This window comes from Salvelinus fontinalis, unplaced genomic scaffold, assembly GCF_029448725.1.
Source record: "Salvelinus fontinalis isolate EN_2023a unplaced genomic scaffold, ASM2944872v1 scaffold_2295, whole genome shotgun sequence".
Taxonomy (NCBI): domain Eukaryota; kingdom Metazoa; phylum Chordata; class Actinopteri; order Salmoniformes; family Salmonidae; genus Salvelinus; species Salvelinus fontinalis.
Window position 1 is genome coordinate 1 of NW_026602504.1, and position 16,016 is coordinate 16,016.

The 16,016-nt window shown below is 41.7% G+C and overlaps 2 long non-coding RNA genes and 16 other non-coding genes across 18 annotated transcripts; 16 read left to right on the forward strand and 2 right to left on the reverse strand.

The window, feature by feature from the left end:
- Positions 1-295: 295 nt before the first annotated feature.
- On the forward strand, positions 296-368 carry trnav-cac (transfer RNA valine (anticodon CAC)). Its single transcript has one exon. It is a non-coding gene; the product is annotated as a tRNA-Val (tRNA).
- A 951-nt stretch (positions 369-1,319) lies between these two features.
- trnav-aac (transfer RNA valine (anticodon AAC)) lies at positions 1,320-1,392 on the forward strand. The gene has a single exon. It is a non-coding gene; the product is annotated as a tRNA-Val (tRNA).
- An 841-nt stretch (positions 1,393-2,233) lies between these two features.
- trnav-aac (transfer RNA valine (anticodon AAC)) lies at positions 2,234-2,307 on the forward strand. The gene has a single exon. It is a non-coding gene; the product is annotated as a tRNA-Val (tRNA).
- Positions 2,308-3,197: 890 nt separating this feature from the next.
- Positions 3,198-3,270, forward strand: trnav-cac (transfer RNA valine (anticodon CAC)). The gene has a single exon. It is a non-coding gene; the product is annotated as a tRNA-Val (tRNA).
- A 330-nt stretch (positions 3,271-3,600) lies between these two features.
- Positions 3,601-6,758, reverse strand: LOC129850750 (uncharacterized). The gene is made up of 2 exons (XR_008758857.1): positions 6,576-6,758; positions 3,601-3,755 (listed from the first exon to the last, which is right to left on the reverse strand). It is a non-coding gene; the product is annotated as an uncharacterized LOC129850750 (long non-coding RNA).
- On the forward strand, positions 4,222-4,294 carry trnav-aac (transfer RNA valine (anticodon AAC)). The gene has a single exon. It is a non-coding gene; the product is annotated as a tRNA-Val (tRNA).
- Positions 5,137-5,209, forward strand: trnav-aac (transfer RNA valine (anticodon AAC)). Its single transcript has one exon. It is a non-coding gene; the product is annotated as a tRNA-Val (tRNA).
- trnav-cac (transfer RNA valine (anticodon CAC)) lies at positions 6,100-6,172 on the forward strand. The gene has a single exon. It is a non-coding gene; the product is annotated as a tRNA-Val (tRNA).
- A 384-nt stretch (positions 6,759-7,142) lies between the features above and the next one.
- On the forward strand, positions 7,143-7,215 carry trnav-aac (transfer RNA valine (anticodon AAC)). The gene has a single exon. It is a non-coding gene; the product is annotated as a tRNA-Val (tRNA).
- Positions 7,216-8,052: 837 nt separating this feature from the next.
- On the forward strand, positions 8,053-8,125 carry trnav-cac (transfer RNA valine (anticodon CAC)). Its single transcript has one exon. It is a non-coding gene; the product is annotated as a tRNA-Val (tRNA).
- Positions 8,126-8,534: 409 nt separating this feature from the next.
- LOC129850749 (uncharacterized) lies at positions 8,535-15,076 on the reverse strand. Its single transcript, XR_008758856.1, has 4 exons — positions 14,488-15,076; positions 12,485-12,584; positions 10,478-10,577; positions 8,535-8,628 (listed from the first exon to the last, which is right to left on the reverse strand). It is a non-coding gene; the product is annotated as an uncharacterized LOC129850749 (long non-coding RNA).
- Positions 9,095-9,167, forward strand: trnav-aac (transfer RNA valine (anticodon AAC)). Its single transcript has one exon. It is a non-coding gene; the product is annotated as a tRNA-Val (tRNA).
- trnav-uac (transfer RNA valine (anticodon UAC)) lies at positions 10,006-10,078 on the forward strand. The gene has a single exon. It is a non-coding gene; the product is annotated as a tRNA-Val (tRNA).
- Positions 11,044-11,116, forward strand: trnav-aac (transfer RNA valine (anticodon AAC)). Its single transcript has one exon. It is a non-coding gene; the product is annotated as a tRNA-Val (tRNA).
- Positions 12,009-12,081, forward strand: trnav-cac (transfer RNA valine (anticodon CAC)). Its single transcript has one exon. It is a non-coding gene; the product is annotated as a tRNA-Val (tRNA).
- Positions 13,051-13,123, forward strand: trnav-aac (transfer RNA valine (anticodon AAC)). The gene has a single exon. It is a non-coding gene; the product is annotated as a tRNA-Val (tRNA).
- On the forward strand, positions 14,012-14,084 carry trnav-cac (transfer RNA valine (anticodon CAC)). The gene has a single exon. It is a non-coding gene; the product is annotated as a tRNA-Val (tRNA).
- Positions 15,054-15,126, forward strand: trnav-aac (transfer RNA valine (anticodon AAC)). The gene has a single exon. It is a non-coding gene; the product is annotated as a tRNA-Val (tRNA).
- Positions 15,127-16,016: the final 890 nt, after the last annotated feature.

The following is a 16,016-nucleotide window of genomic DNA, read 5'->3' on the forward strand; positions in this document are numbered from 1 at the left end:
GGGGGGGGTAAGAACAGGCGAATATTTTTACAAAAGTCACCTTCTCCTAGAGAGATTTACACGGTTACCATGCCAGGGTAAGCCTACAAGAAACACAGCCCTTATTTTAAGTGTTTTTTTTAAATCCCCTGTGGGGAACATGAAGGTGGAAAAACGATTGGAACCATTTCCCTGTTTGACCACTAGTTTTTATGGCTATTATGGCTCTTACTGTGGTACTCTAATTGGGATATAACGGGCAGTAGACTTGTGGGCATTCCTAATATTTTCCATGACTTCCACTGCTTTTGATGTGGTTTCCGTAGTGTAGTGGTTATCACGTTCGCCTCACACGCGAAAGGTCCCCGGTTCGAAACCGGGCGGAAACATATTTTAATATTCAATTATTTCCCAATGCCCCTCGGCTAGCATATGGTTTGAAACAGTTGCTGTCTACCTCTCCGACCTGTGGATCAATGTTAAAACAAACAAAAGTGCAGATAGTTTTCTGTCATTTCAGCTGCTTGATGTGATTGTGTGATAGATTTAGTTGGCTGGCTAGCAAAGGAAAAGTAGCTGGCCCTCATAGTTACAGTGCATTCGGAAAGTATTCAGACCCCTTACTTTTTTCCACATTTTGTTACGTTACAGCCTTATTCTAAAATGGATTAAATTAAATAAAATCTATCTACACACAATACCCCATACTGACAAAGCGATAACATATAGTTTTTATTCATAAAAAAATATTTAAAAAATACCTTATTTACATACGTTTTCAGACCCTTTGCTATGAGGCTGGAAATTGAGCTCAGGTCCATCCTGTTTCCATTGATCATCCTTGAGATGTTTCTACAACTTGATTGGAGTCCACCTGTGGTAAATTCAATTGATTGGTCATGATTTGGAAAGGCACACAGCTGTCTGTCTACGTAAGGTTCCACAGTTGACAGTGCACGTCAGAGCATAAACCAAGCCATGAGGTCGAAGGAATTGTCCCTAGAGCTCCGAGACAGGATTGTGTCGAGGCACAGATGTGGGGAAAGGCACCAAAACATTTCTGCAGCATTGAAGGTACCCAAGAACACAGTGGCTTCCATCATTCTTAAATGGAAGAAGTTTGGAACCACCAAGACTCTTCCAAGAGCCGGCTGCCCAGCCAAACCATCCCTACGGTGAATCAGCCCTTATTTAGGTGTTATTCACACGATAATTCCCAGGTTCTCAAGCCTTGTTGCTTAATTAATGGACAAAGTCATTTCTGATTTCATTAGGTTCTGAGAGCGATAAATGCCCCACCCAGCCAAGGTGAGTCACGCCCTTAGTATTGCACTCATTCAGTTTTCGTAGTGTAGTGGTTATCGCGTTCGCCTAACACGCGAAAGGTGCCCGGTTCGAGACCGGGCGGAAACACATTTTAACAAATTCGACAGTAAGCCTTTTCACTTCGGGCTCGATCCCAATATAGGAATTCATGCTTTTCCTACGCACTTCTCAGTATTTGGTTCTCAGACGTACCTTTTTAAGTCGCGTAAACGCCGCACTCTGCAGGTGTGGCTAGCTTGGGCGCTCTGAATAAATTCCTGCTACGTGTGGTCTGAGTTCCATAATGATTCAAATAGGCTACATGTCCCAAACTATTGCACAACGTTAGCTTAATATGATCCACTAATGCTAGCAACCCTCAGGAACAATTCACAAGGATGTGACAGATTAAAGAAAGGTCAACGGAATGAAAGTATGCCAAAATAAATGTATGCGGGTGTTACTGACGGTGGCTCCCGATAGTGGCTAATATTTATCATGATACAAATTGTAAAATGAAACTGGGAAAAGCCCCACAGTGGAGGTGTCATAATACCCATAAAACCTAGTGGTCAAACAGGGAAATAGTTCCAACCGATTTTCAGCCATTCATTTTTCCCATAGGGGGTTTTTAGAAACACTTAAAATAATACATTTGTAGTTCTTTATGATAGCCACATTGGCAGTTAATTGGCATTTAATTTCTGGGGGGGGGGTAAAAACAGGCGAATATTTTTACAAAAGTCACCTTCTCCTAGAGAGATTTACACGGTTACCATGCCAGGGTAAGCCTACAAGAAACACAGCCCTTATTTTAAGTGTTTTTTAAACGTACCACTAGTTTTTATGGCTATTATGGCTCTTACTGTGGTACTCTATTTGGGATATTACGGTCAGTAGACTTGTGGGCATTCCTAATATTTTCCATGACTTCCACTGCTTTTGATGTGTTTTCCGTAGTGTAGTGGTTATCACGTTCGCCTAACACGCGAAAGGTCCCCGGTTCGAGACCGGGCGGAAACACATTTTAACAAATTCGACAGTAAGCCTTTTCACTTCGGGCTCTATCCCAATATAGGAATTCATGCTTTTCCTACGCACTTCTCAGTATTTGGTTCTCAGACGTACCTTTTTAAGTCGCGTAAACGCACTCTGCAGGTGTGGCTAGCTTGGGCGCTCTGAATAAATTCCTGCTACGTGTGGTCTGAGTTCCATAATGATTCAAATAGGCTACATGTCCCAAACTATTGCACAACGTTAGCTTAATATGATCCACTAATGCTAGCAACCCTCAGGAACAATTCACAAGGATGTGACAGATTAAAGAAAGGTCAACGGAATGAAAGTATGCCAAAATAAATGTATGCGGGTGTTACTGACGGTGGCTCCCGATAGTGGCTAATATTTATCATGATACAAATTGTAAAATAAAACTGGGAAAAGCCCCACAGTGGAGGTGTCATAATACCCATAAAACCTAGTGGTCAAACAGGGAAATGGTTCCAACCGATTTTCAGCCATTCATTTTTCCCATAGGGGGTTTTTAGAAACACTTAAAATAATACATTTGTAGTTCTTTATGATAGCCACATTGGCAGTTAATTGGCATTTAATTTTTGGGGGGGGTAAGAACAGGCGAATATTTTTACAAAAGTCACCTTCTCCTAGAGAGATTTACACGGTTACCATGCCAGGGTAAGCCTACAAGAAACACAGCCCTTATTTTAAGTGTTTTTTTTAAATCCCCTGTGGGGAACATGAAGGTGGAAAAACGATTGGAACCATTTCCCTGTTTGACCACTAGTTTTTATGGCTATTATGGCTCTTACTGTGGTACTCTATTTGGGATATAACGGGCAGTAGACTTGTGGGCATTCCTAATATTTTCCATGACTTCCACTGCTTTTGATGTGGTTTCCGTAGTGTAGTGGTTATCACGTTCGCCTCACACGCGAAAGGTCCCCGGTTCGAAACCGGGCGGAAACATATTTTAATATTCAATTATTTCCCAATGCCCCTCGGCTAGCATATGGTTTGAAACAGTTGCTGTCTACCTCTCCGACCTGTGGATCAATGTTAAAACAAACAAAAGTGCAGATAGTTTTCTGTCATTTCAGCTGCTTGATGTGATTGTGTGATAGATTTAGTTGGCTGGCTAGCAAAGGAAAAGTAGCTGGCCCTCATAGTTACAGTGCATTCGGAAAGTATTCAGACCCCTTACTTTTTTCCACATTTTGTTACGTTACAGCCTTATTCTAAAATGGATTAAATTAAATAAAATCTATCTACACACAATACCCCATACTGACAAAGCGATAACATATAGTTTTTATTCATAAAAAAATATTTAAAAAATACCTTATTTACATACGTTTTCAGACCCTTTGCTATGAGGCTGGAAATTGAGCTCAGGTCCATCCTGTTTCCATTGATCATCCTTGAGATGTTTCTACAACTTGATTGGAGTCCACCTGTGGTAAATTCAATTGATTGGTCATGATTTGGAAAGGCACACAGCTGTCTGTCTACGTAAGGTTCCACAGTTGACAGTGCACGTCAGAGCATAAACCAAGCCATGAGGTCGAAGGAATTGTCCCTAGAGCTCCGAGACAGGATTGTGTCGAGGCACAGATGTGGGGAAAGGCACCAAAACATTTCTGCAGCATTGAAGGTACCCAAGAACACAGTGGCTTCCATCATTCTTAAATGGAAGAAGTTTGGAACCACCAAGACTCTTCCAAGAGCCGGCTGCCCAGCCAAACCATCCCTACGGTGAATCAGCCCTTATTTAGGTGTTATTCACACGATAATTCCCAGGTTCTCAAGCCTTGTTGCTTAATTAATGGACAAAGTCATTTCTGATTTCATTAGGTTCTGAGAGCGATAAATGCCCCACCCAGCCAAGGTGAGTCACGCCCTTAGTATTGCACTCATTCAGTTTTCGTAGTGTAGTGGTTATCGCGTTCGCCTAACACGCGAAAGGTGCCCGGTTCGAGACCGGGCGGAAACACATTTTAACAAATTCGACAGTAAGCCTTTTCACTTCGGGCTCGATCCCAATATAGGAATTCATGCTTTTCCTACGCACTTCTCAGTATTTGGTTCTCAGACGTACCTTTTTAAGTCGCGTAAACGCCGCACTCTGCAGGTGTGGCTAGCTTGGGCGCTCTGAATAAATTCCTGCTACGTGTGGTCTGAGTTCCATAATGATTCAAATAGGCTACATGTCCCAAACTATTGCACAACGTTAGCTTAATATGATCCACTAATGCTAGCAACCCTCAGGAACAATTCACAAGGATGTGACAGATTAAAGAAAGGTCAACGGAATGAAAGTATGCCAAAATAAATGTATGCGGGTGTTACTGACGGTGGCTCCCGATAGTGGCTAATATTTATCATGATACAAATTGTAAAATGAAACTGGGAAAAGCCCCACAGTGGAGGTGTCATAATACCCATAAAACCTAGTGGTCAAACAGGGAAATGGTTCCAACCGATTTTCAGCCATTCATTTTTCCCATAGGGGGTTTTTAGAAACACTTAAAATAATACATTTGTAGTTCTTTATGATAGCCACATTGGCAGTTAATTGGCATTTAATTTCTGGGGGGGGGGTAAAAACAGGCGAATATTTTTACAAAAGTCACCTTCTCCTAGAGAGATTTACACGGTTACCATGCCAGGGTAAGCCTACAAGAAACACAGCCCTTATTTTAAGTGTTTTTTAAACGTACCACTAGTTTTTATGGCTATTATGGCTCTTACTGTGGTACTCTATTTGGGATATTACGGTCAGTAGACTTGTGGGCATTCCTAATATTTTCCATGACTTCCACTGCTTTTGATGTGGTTTCCGTAGTGTAGTGGTTATCACGTTCGCCTAACACGCGAAAGGTCCCCGGTTCGAGACCGGGCGGAAACACATTTTAACAAATTCGACAGTAAGCCTTTTCACTTCGGGCTCTATCCCAATATAGGAATTCATGCTTTTCCTACGCACTTCTCAGTATTTGGTTCTCAGACGTACCTTTTTAAGTCGCGTAAACGCACTCTGCAGGTGTGGCTAGCTTGGGCGCTCTGAATAAATTCCTGCTACGTGTGGTCTGAGTTCCATAATGATTCAAATAGGCTACATGTCCCAAACTATTGCACAACGTTAGCTTAATATGATCCACTAATGCTAGCAACCCTCAGGAACAATTCACAAGGATGTGACAGATTAAAGAAAGGTCAACGGAATGAAAGTATGCCAAAATAAATGTATGCGGGTGTTACTGACGGTGGCTCCCGATAGTGGCTAATATTTATCATGATACAAATTGTAAAATAAAACTGGGAAAAGCCCCACAGTGGAGGTGTCATAATACCCATAAAACCTAGTGGTCAAACAGGGAAATGGTTCCAACCGATTTTCAGCCATTCATTTTTCCCATAGGGGGTTTTTAGAAACACTTAAAATAATACATTTGTAGTTCTTTATGATAGCCACATTGGCAGTTAATTGGCATTTAATTTTTGGGGGGGGTAAGAACAGGCGAATATTTTTACAAAAGTCACCTTCTCCTAGAGAGATTTACACGGTTACCATGCCAGGGTAAGCCTACAAGAAACACAGCCCTTATTTTAAGTGTTTTTTTTAAATCCCCTGTGGGGAACATGAAGGTGGAAAAACGATTGGAACCATTTCCCTGTTTGACCACTAGTTTTTATGGCTATTATGGCTCTTACTGTGGTACTCTATTTGGGATATAACGGGCAGTAGACTTGTGGGCATTCCTAATATTTTCCATGACTTCCACTGCTTTTGATGTGGTTTCCGTAGTGTAGTGGTTATCACGTTCGCCTCACACGCGAAAGGTCCCCGGTTCGAAACCGGGCGGAAACAAATTTTAATATTCAATTATTTCCCAATGCCCCTCGGCTAGCATATGGTTTGAAACAGTTGAGGTTTGTCTAAACCTTGCTGTCTACCTCTCCGACCTGTGGATCAATGTTAAAACAAACAAAAGTGCAGATAATTTTCTGTCATTTCAGCTGCTTGATGTGATTGTGTGATAGATTTAGTTGGCTGGCTAGCAAAGGAAAAGTAGCTAGCCCGCATAGTTACAGTGCATTCGGAAAGTATTCAGTCCCCTTACTTTTTTCCACATTTTGTTACGTTACAGCCTTATTCTAAAATGGATTAAATTAAATAAAATCTATCTACACACAATACCCCATAATGACAAAGCGATAACATATAGTTTTTATTCATGAAAAAATATTTTAAAAATACCTTATTTACATACGTTTTCAGACCCTTTGCTATGAGGCTGGAAGTTGAGCTCAGGTCCATCCTGTTTCCAGTGATCATCCTTGAGATGTTTCTACAACTTGATTGGAGTCCACCTGTGGTAAATTCAATTGATTGGTCATGATTTGGAAAGGCACACAGCTGTCTGTCTACGTAAGGTTCCACAGTTGACAGTGCACGTCAGAGCATAAACCACGCCATGAGGTCGAAGGAATTGTCCCTAGAGCTCCGAGACAGGATTGTGTCGAGGCACAGATGTGGGGAAAGGCACCAAAACATTTCTGCCTACATTGAAGGTACCCAAGAACACAGTGGCTTCCATCATTCTTAAATGGAAGAAGTTTGGAACCACCAAGACTCTTCCAAGAGCCGGCTGCCCAGCCAAACCATCCCTACGGTGAATCAGCCCTTATTTAGGAGTTATTGACACGATAATTCCCGGGTTCTCAAGCCTTATTGCCTAATTAATGGACAAAGTCATTTCTGATTTCATTAGGTTCTGAGAGCGATAAATGCCCCACCCAGCCAAAGTGAGACACGCCCTTAGTATTGCACTCATTCAGTTTCCGTAGTGTAGTGGTTATCACGTTCGCCTAACACGCGAAAGGTCCCCGGTTCGAGACCGGGCGGGAACACGTTTTAACAAATTCGACAGTAAGCCTTTTCACTTCGGGCTCGACCCCAATATAGGAATTCATGCTTTTCCTACGCACTTCTCAGTATTTGGTTCTCAGACGTACCTTTTTAAGTCGCGTAAACGCACTCTGCAGGTGTGGCTAGCTTGGGCGCTCTGAATAAATTCCTGCTACGTGTGGTCTGAGTTCCATAATGATTCAAATAGGCTACATGTCCCAAACTATTGCACAACGTTAGCTTAATATGATCCACTAATGCTAGCAACCCTCAGGAACAATTCACAAGGATGTGACAGATTAAAGAAAGGTCAACGGAATGAAAGTATGCCAAAATAAATGTATGCGGGTGTTACTGACGGTGGCTCCCGATAGTGGCTAATATTTATCATGATACAAATTGTAAAATGAAACTGGGAAAAGCCCCACAGTGGAGGTGTCATAATACCCATAAAACCTAGTGGTCAAACAGGGAAATGGTTCCAACCGATTTTCAGCCATTCATTTTTCCCATAGGGGGTTTTTAGAAACACTTAAAATAATACATTTGTAGTTCTTTATGATAGCCACATTGGCAGTTAATTGGCATTTAATTTTTGGGGGGGGTAAAAACAGGCGAATATTTTTACAAAAGTCACCTTCTCCTAGAGAGATTTACACGGTTACCATGCCAGGGTAAGCCTACAAGAAACACAGCCCTTATTTTAAGTGTTTTTTAAACGTACCACTAGTTTTTATGGCTATTATGGCTCTTACTGTGGTACTCTATTTGGGATATTACGGTCAGTAGACTTGTGGGCATTCCTAATATTTTCCATGACTTCCACTGCTTTTGATGTGGTTTCCGTAGTGTAGTGGTTATCACGTTCGCCTCACACGCGAAAGGTCCCCGGTTCGAAACCGGGCGGAAACAAATTTTAATATTCAATTATTTCCCAATGCCCCTCGGCTAGCATATGGTTTGAAACAGTTGAGGTTTGTCTAAACCTTGCTGTCTACCTCTCCGACCTGTGGATCAATGTTAAAACAAACAAAAGTGCAGATAGTTTTCTGTCATTTCAGCTGCTTGATGTGATTGTGTGATAGATTTAGTTGGCTGGCTAGCAAAGGAAAAGTAGCTAGCCCGCATAGTTACAGTGCATTCGGAAAGTATTCAGTCCCCTTACTTTTTTCCACATTTTGTTACGTTACAGCCTTATTCTAAAATGGATTAAATAAAATAAAATCTATCTACACACAATACCCCATACTGACAAAGCGATAACATATAGTTTTTATTCATAAAAAAATATTTTAAAAATACCTTATTCACATACGTTTTCAGACCCTTTGCTATGAGGCTGGAAATTGAGCTCAGGTCCATCCTGTTTCCATTGATCATCCTTGAGATGTTTCTACAACTTGATTGGAGTCCACCTGTGGTAAATTCAATTGATTGGTCATGATTTGGAAAGGCACACAGCTGTCTGTCTACGTAAGGTTCCACAGTTGACAGTGCACGTCAGAGCATAAACCAAGCCATGAGGTCGAAGGAATTGTCCCTAGAGCTCCGAGACAGGATTGTGTCGAGGCACAGATGTGGGGAAAGGCACCAAAACATTTCTGCAGCATTGAAGGTACCCAAGAACACAGTGGCTTCCATCATTCTTAAATGGAAGAAGTTTGGAACCACCAAGACTCTTCCAAGAGCCGGCTGCCCAGCCAAACCATCCCTACGGTGAATCAGCCCTTATTTAGGAGTTATTGACACGATAATTCCCAGGTTCTCAAGCCTTGTTGCTTAATTAATGGACAAAGTCATTTCTGATTTCATTAGGTTCTGAGAGCGATAAATGCCCCACCCAGCCAAGGTGAGTCACGCCCTTAGTATTGCACTCATTCAGTTTCCGTAGTGTAGTGGTTATCACGTTCGCCTAACACGTGAAAAGTCCCCGGTTCGAGACTGGGCGGGAACACATTTTAACAAATTCGACAGTAAGCCTTTTCACTTCGGGCTCGACCCCAATATAGGAATTCATGCTTTTCCTACGCACTTCTCAGTATTTGGTTCTCAGACGTACCTTTTTAAGTCGCGTAAACGCACTCTGCAGGTGTGGCTAGCTTGGGCGCTCTGAATAAATTCCTGCTACGTGTGGTCTGAGTTCCATAATGATTCAAATAGGCTACATGTCCCAAACTATTGCACAACGTTAGCTTAATATGATCCACTAATGCTAGCAACCCTCAGGAACAATTCACAAGGATGTGACAGATTAAAGAAAGGTCAACGGAATGAAAGTATGCCAAAATAAATGTATGCGGGTGTTACTGACGGTGGCTCCCGATAGTGGCTAATATTTATCATGATACAAATTGTAAAATGAAACTGGGAAAAGCCCCACAGTGGAGGTGTCATAATACCCATAAAACCTAGTGGTCAAACAGGGAAATGGTTCCAACCGATTTTCAGCCATTCATTTTTCCCATAGGGGGTTTTTAGAAACACTTAAAATAATACATTTGTAGTTCTTTATGATAGCCACATTGGCAGTTAATTGGCATTTAATTTCTGGGGGGGGGTAAAAACAGGCGAATATTTTTACAAAAGTCACCTTCTCCTAGAGAGATTTACACGGTTACCATGCCAGGGTAAGCCTACAAGAAACACAGCCCTTATTTTAAGTGTTTTTTAAACGTACCACTAGTTTTTATGGCTATTATGGCTCTTACTGTGGTACTCTATTTGGGATATAACGGGCAGTAGACTTGTGGGCATTCCTAATATTTTCCATGACTTCCACTGCTTTTGATGTGGTTTCCGTAGTGTAGTGGTTATCACGTTCGCCTTACACGCGAAAGGTCCCCGGTTCGAAACCGGGCGGAAACAAATTTTAATATTCAATTATTTCCCAATGCCCCTCGGCTAGCATATGGTTTGAAACAGTTGAGGTTTGTCTAAACCTTGCTGTCTACCTCTCCGACCTGTGGATCAATGTTAAAACAAACAAAAGTGCAGATAGTTTTCTGTCATTTCAGCTGCTTGATGTGATTGTGTGATAGATTTAGTTGGCTGGCTAGCAAAGGAAAAGTAGCTGGCCCGCATAGTTACAGTGCATTCGGAAAGTATTCAGACCCCTTACTTTTTTCCACATTTTGTTACGTTACAGCCTTATTCTAAAATGGATTAAATTAAATAAAATCTATCTACACACAATACCCCATAATGACAAAGCGATAACATATAGTTTTTATTCATAAATATTTTAAAAATACCTTATTTACATACGTTTTCAGACCCTTTGCTATGAGGCTGGAAGTTGAGCTCAGGTCCATCCTGTTTCCATTGATCATCCTTGAGATGTTTCTACAACTTGATTGGAGTCCACCTGTGGTAAATTCAATTGATTGGTCATGATTTGGAAAGGCACACAGCTGTCTGTCTACGTAAGGTTCCACAGTTGACAGTGCACGTCAGAGCATAAACCAAGCCATGAGGTCGAAGGAATTGTCCCTAGAGCTCCGAGACAGGATTGTGTCGAGGCACAGATGTGGGGAAAGGCACCAAAACATTTCTGCAGCATTGAAGGTACCCAAGAACACAGTGGCTTCCATCATTCTTAAATGGAAGAAGTTTGGAACCACCAAGACTCTTCCAAGAGCCGGCTGCCCAGCCAAACCATCCCTACGGTGAATCAGCCCTTATTTAGGAGTTATTCACACGATAATTCCCAGGTTCTCAAGCCTTGTTGCTTAATTAATGGACAAAGTCATTTCTGATTTCATTAGGTTCTGAGAGCGATAAATGCCCCACCCAGCCAAGGTGAGTCACGCCCTTAGTATTGCACTCATTCAGTTTCCGTAGTGTAGTGGTTATCACGTTCGCCTAACACGTGAAAAGTCCCCGGTTCGAGACTGGGCGGGAACACATTTTAACAAATTCGACAGTAAGCCTTTTCACTTCGGGCTCGACCCCAATATAGGAATTCATGCTTTTCCTACGCACTTCTCAGTATTTGGTTCTCAGACGTACCTTTTTAAGTCGCGTAAACGCACTCTGCAGGTGTGGCTAGCTTGGGCGCTCTGAATAAATTCCTGCTACGTGTGGTCTGAGTTCCATAATGATTCAAATAGGCTACATGTCCCAAACTATTGCACAACGTTAGCTTAATATGATCCACTAATGCTAGCAACCCTCAGGAACAATTCACAAGGATGTGACAGATTAAAGAAAGGTCAACGGAATGAAAGTATGCCAAAATAAATGTATGCGGGTGTTACTGACGGTGGCTCCCGATAGTGGCTAATATTTATCATGATACAAATTGTAAAATAAAACTGGGAAAAGCCCCACAGTGGAGGTGTCATAATACCCATAAAACCTAGTGGTCAAACAGGGAAATGGTTCCAACCGATTTTCAGCCATTCATTTTTCCCATAGGGGATTTTTAGAAACACTTAAAATAATACATTTGTACTTCTTTATGATAGCCACATTGGCAGTTAATTGGCATTTAATTTTTGGGGGGGAGGTAAAAACAGGCGAATATTTTTATAAAAGTCACCTTCTCCTAGAGAGATTTACACGGTTACCATGCCAGGGTAAGCCTACAAGAAACACAGCCCTTATTTTAAGTGTTTTTTTTAAATCCCCTGTGGGGAACATGAAGGTGGAAAAACGATTGGAACCATTTCCCTGTTTGACCACTAGTTTTTATGGCTATTATGGCTCTTACTGTGGTACTCTATTTGGGATATTACGGTCAGTAGACTTGTGGGCATTCCTAATATTTTCCATGACTTCCACTGCTTTTGATGTGGTTTCCGTAGTGTAGTGGTTATCACGTTCGCCTCACACGCGAAAGGTCCCCGGTTCGAAACCGGGCGGAAACATATTTTAATATTCAATTATTTCCCAATGCCCCTCGGCTAGCATATGGTTTGAAACAGTTGAGGTTTGTCTAAACCTTGCTGTCTACCTCTCCGACCTGTGGATCAATGTTAAAACAAACAAAAGTGCAGATAGTTTTCTGTCATTTCAGCTGCTTGATGTGATTGTGTGATAGATTTAGTTGGCTGGCTAGCAAAGGAAAAGTAGCTGGCCCGCATAGTTACAGTGCATTCGGAAAGTATTCAGACCCCTTACTTTTTTCCACATTTTGTTACGTTACAGCCTTATTCTAAAATGGATTAAATTAAATAAAATCTATCTACACACAATACCCCATAATGACAAAGCGATAACATATAGTTTTTATTCATAAAAAAATATTTAAAAAATACCTTATTTACATACGTTTTCAGACCCTTTGCTATGAGGCTGGAAGTTGAGCTCAGGTCCATCCTGTTTCCATTGATCATCCTTGAGATGTTTCTACAACTTGATTGGAGTCCACCTGTGGTAAATTCAATTGATTGGTCATGATTTGGAAAGGCACACAGCTGTCTGTCTACGTAAGGTTCCACAGTTGACAGTGCACGTCAGAGCATAAACCAAGCCATGAGGTCGAAGGAATTGTCCCTAGAGCTCCGAGACAGGATTGTGTCGAGGCACAGATGTGGGGAAAGGCACCAAAACATTTCTGCAGCATTGAAGGTACCCAAGAACACAGTGGCTTCCATCATTCTTAAATGGAAGAAGTTTGGAACCACCAAGACTCTTCCAAGAGCCGGCTGCCCAGCCAAACCATCCCTACGGTGAATCAGCCCTTATTTAGGAGTTATTCACACGATAATTCCCAGGTTCTCAAGCCTTGTTGCTTAATTAATGGACAAAGTCATTTCTGATTTCATTAGGTTCTGAGAGCGATAAATGCCCCACCCAGCCAAGGTGAGTCACGCCCTTAGTATTGCACTCATTCAGTTTCCGTAGTGTAGTGGTTATCACGTTCGCCTAACACGTGAAAAGTCCCCGGTTCGAGACTGGGCGGGAACACATTTTAACAAATTCGACAGTAAGCCTTTTCACTTCGGGCTCGACCCCAATATAGGAATTCATGCTTTTCCTACGCACTTCTCAGTATTTGGTTCTCAGACGTACCTTTTTAAGTCGCGTAAACGCACTCTGCAGGTGTGGCTAGCTTGGGCGCTCTGAATAAATTCCTGCTACGTGTGGTCTGAGTTCCATAATGATTCAAATAGGCTACATGTCCCAAACTATTGCACAACGTTAGCTTAATATGATCCACTAATGCTAGCAACCCTCAGGAACAATTCACAAGGATGTGACAGATTAAAGAAAGGTCAACGGAATGAAAGTATGCCAAAATAAATGTATGCGGGTGTTACTGACGGTGGCTCCCGATAGTGGCTAATATTTATCATGATACAAATTGTAAAATAAAACTGGGAAAAGCCCCACAGTGGAGGTGTCATAATACCCATAAAACCTAGTGGTCAAACAGGGAAATGGTTCCAACCGATTTTCAGCCATTCATTTTTCCCATAGGGGATTTTTAGAAACACTTAAAATAATACATTTGTACTTCTTTATGATAGCCACATTGGCAGTTAATTGGCATTTAATTTTGGGGGGGGGTAAAAACAGGCGAATATTTTTATAAAAGTCACCTTCTCCTAGAGAGATTTACACGGTTACCATGCCAGGGTAAGCCTACAAGAAACACAGCCCTTATTTTAAGTGTTTTTTAAATCCCCTGTGGGGAACATGAAGGTGGAAAAACGATTGGAACCATTTCCCTGTTTGACCACTAGTTTTTATGGCTATTATGGCTCTTACTGTGGTACTCTATTTGGGATATTACGGTCAGTAGACTTGTGGGCATTCCTAATATTTTCCATGACTTCCACTGCTTTTGATGTGGTTTCCGTAGTGTAGTGGTTATCACGTTCGCCTCACACGCGAAAGGTCCCCGGTTCGAAACCGGGCGGAAACATATTTTAATATTCAATTATTTCCCAATGCCCCTCGGCTAGCATATGGTTTGAAACAGTTGAGGTTTGTCTAAACCTTGCTGTCTACCTCTCCGACCTGTGGATCAATGTTAAAACAAACAAAAGTGCAGATAGTTTTCTGTCATTTCAGCTGCTTGATGTGATTGTGTGATAGATTTAGTTGGCTGGCTAGCAAAGGAAAAGTAGCTGGCCCGCATAGTTACAGTGCATTCGGAAAGTATTCAGACCCCTTACTTTTTTCCACATTTTGTTACGTTACAGCCTTATTCTAAAATGGATTAAATTAAATAAAATCTATCTACACACAATACCCCATAATGACAAAGCGATAACATATAGTTTTTATTCATAAAAAAATATTTAAAAAATACCTTATTTACATACGTTTTCAGACCCTTTGCTATGAGGCTGGAAGTTGAGCTCAGGTCCATCCTGTTTCCATTGATCATCCTTGAGATGTTTCTACAACTTGATTGGAGTCCACCTGTGGTAAATTCAATTGATTGGTCATGATTTGGAAAGGCACACAGCTGTCTGTCTACGTAAGGTTCCACAGTTGACAGTGCACGTCAGAGCATAAACCAAGCCATGAGGTCGAAGGAATTGTCCCTAGAGCTCCGAGACAGGATTGTGTCGAGGCACAGATGTGGGGAAAGGCACCAAAACATTTCTGCAGCATTGAAGGTACCCAAGAACACAGTGGCTTCCATCATTCTTAAATGGAAGAAGTTTGGAACCACCAAGACTCTTCCAAGAGCCGGCTGCCCAGCCAAACCATCCCTACGGTGAATCAGCCCTTATTTAGGAGTTATTCACACGATAATTCCCAGGTTCTCAAGCCTTGTTGCTTAATTAATGGACAAAGTCATTTCTGATTTCATTAGGTTCTGAGAGCGATAAATGCCCCACCCAGCCAAGGTGAGTCACGCCCTTAGTATTGCACTCATTCAGTTTCCGTAGTGTAGTGGTTATCACGTTCGCCTAACACGCGAAAGGTCCCCGGTTCGAGACCGGGCGGAAACACATTTTAACAAATTCGACAGTAAGCCTTTTCACTTCGGGCTCGATCCCAATATAGGAATTCATGCTTTTCCTACGCACTTCTCAGTATTTGGTTCTCAGACGTACCTTTTTAAGTCGCGTAAACGCACTCTGCAGGTGTGGCTAGCTTGGGCGCTCTGAATAAATTCCTGCTACGTGTGGTCTGAGTTCCATAATGATTCAAATAGGCTACATGTCCCAAACTATTGCACAACGTTAGCTTAATATGATCCACTAATGCTAGCAACCCTCAGGAACAATTCACAAGGATGTGACAGATTAAAGAAAGGTCAACGGAATGAAAGTATGCCAAAATAAATGTATGCGGGTGTTACTGACGGTGGCTCCCGATAGTGGCTAATATTTATCATGATACAAATTGTAAAATAAAACTGGGAAAAGCCCCACAGTGGAGGTGTCATAATACCCATAAAACCTAGTGGTCAAACAGGGAAATGGTTCCAACCGATTTTCAGCCATTCATTTTTCCCATAGGGGGTTTTTAGAAACACTTAAAATAATACATTTGTAGTTCTTTATGATAGCCACATTGGCAGTTAATTGGCATTTAATTTCTGGGGGGGGGTAAAAACAGGCGAATATTTTTACAAAAGTCACCTTCTCCTAGAGAGATTTACACGGTTACCATGCCAGGGTAAGCCTACAAGAAACACAGCCCTTATTTTAAGTGTTTTTTAAACGTACCACTAGTTTTTATGGCTATTATGGCTCTTACTGTGGTACTCTATTTGGGATATTACGGTCAGTAGACTTGTGGGCATTCCTAATATTTTCCATGACTTCCACTGCTTTTGATGTGGTTTCCGTAGTGTAGTGGTTATCACGTTCGCCTCACACGCGAAAGGTCCCCG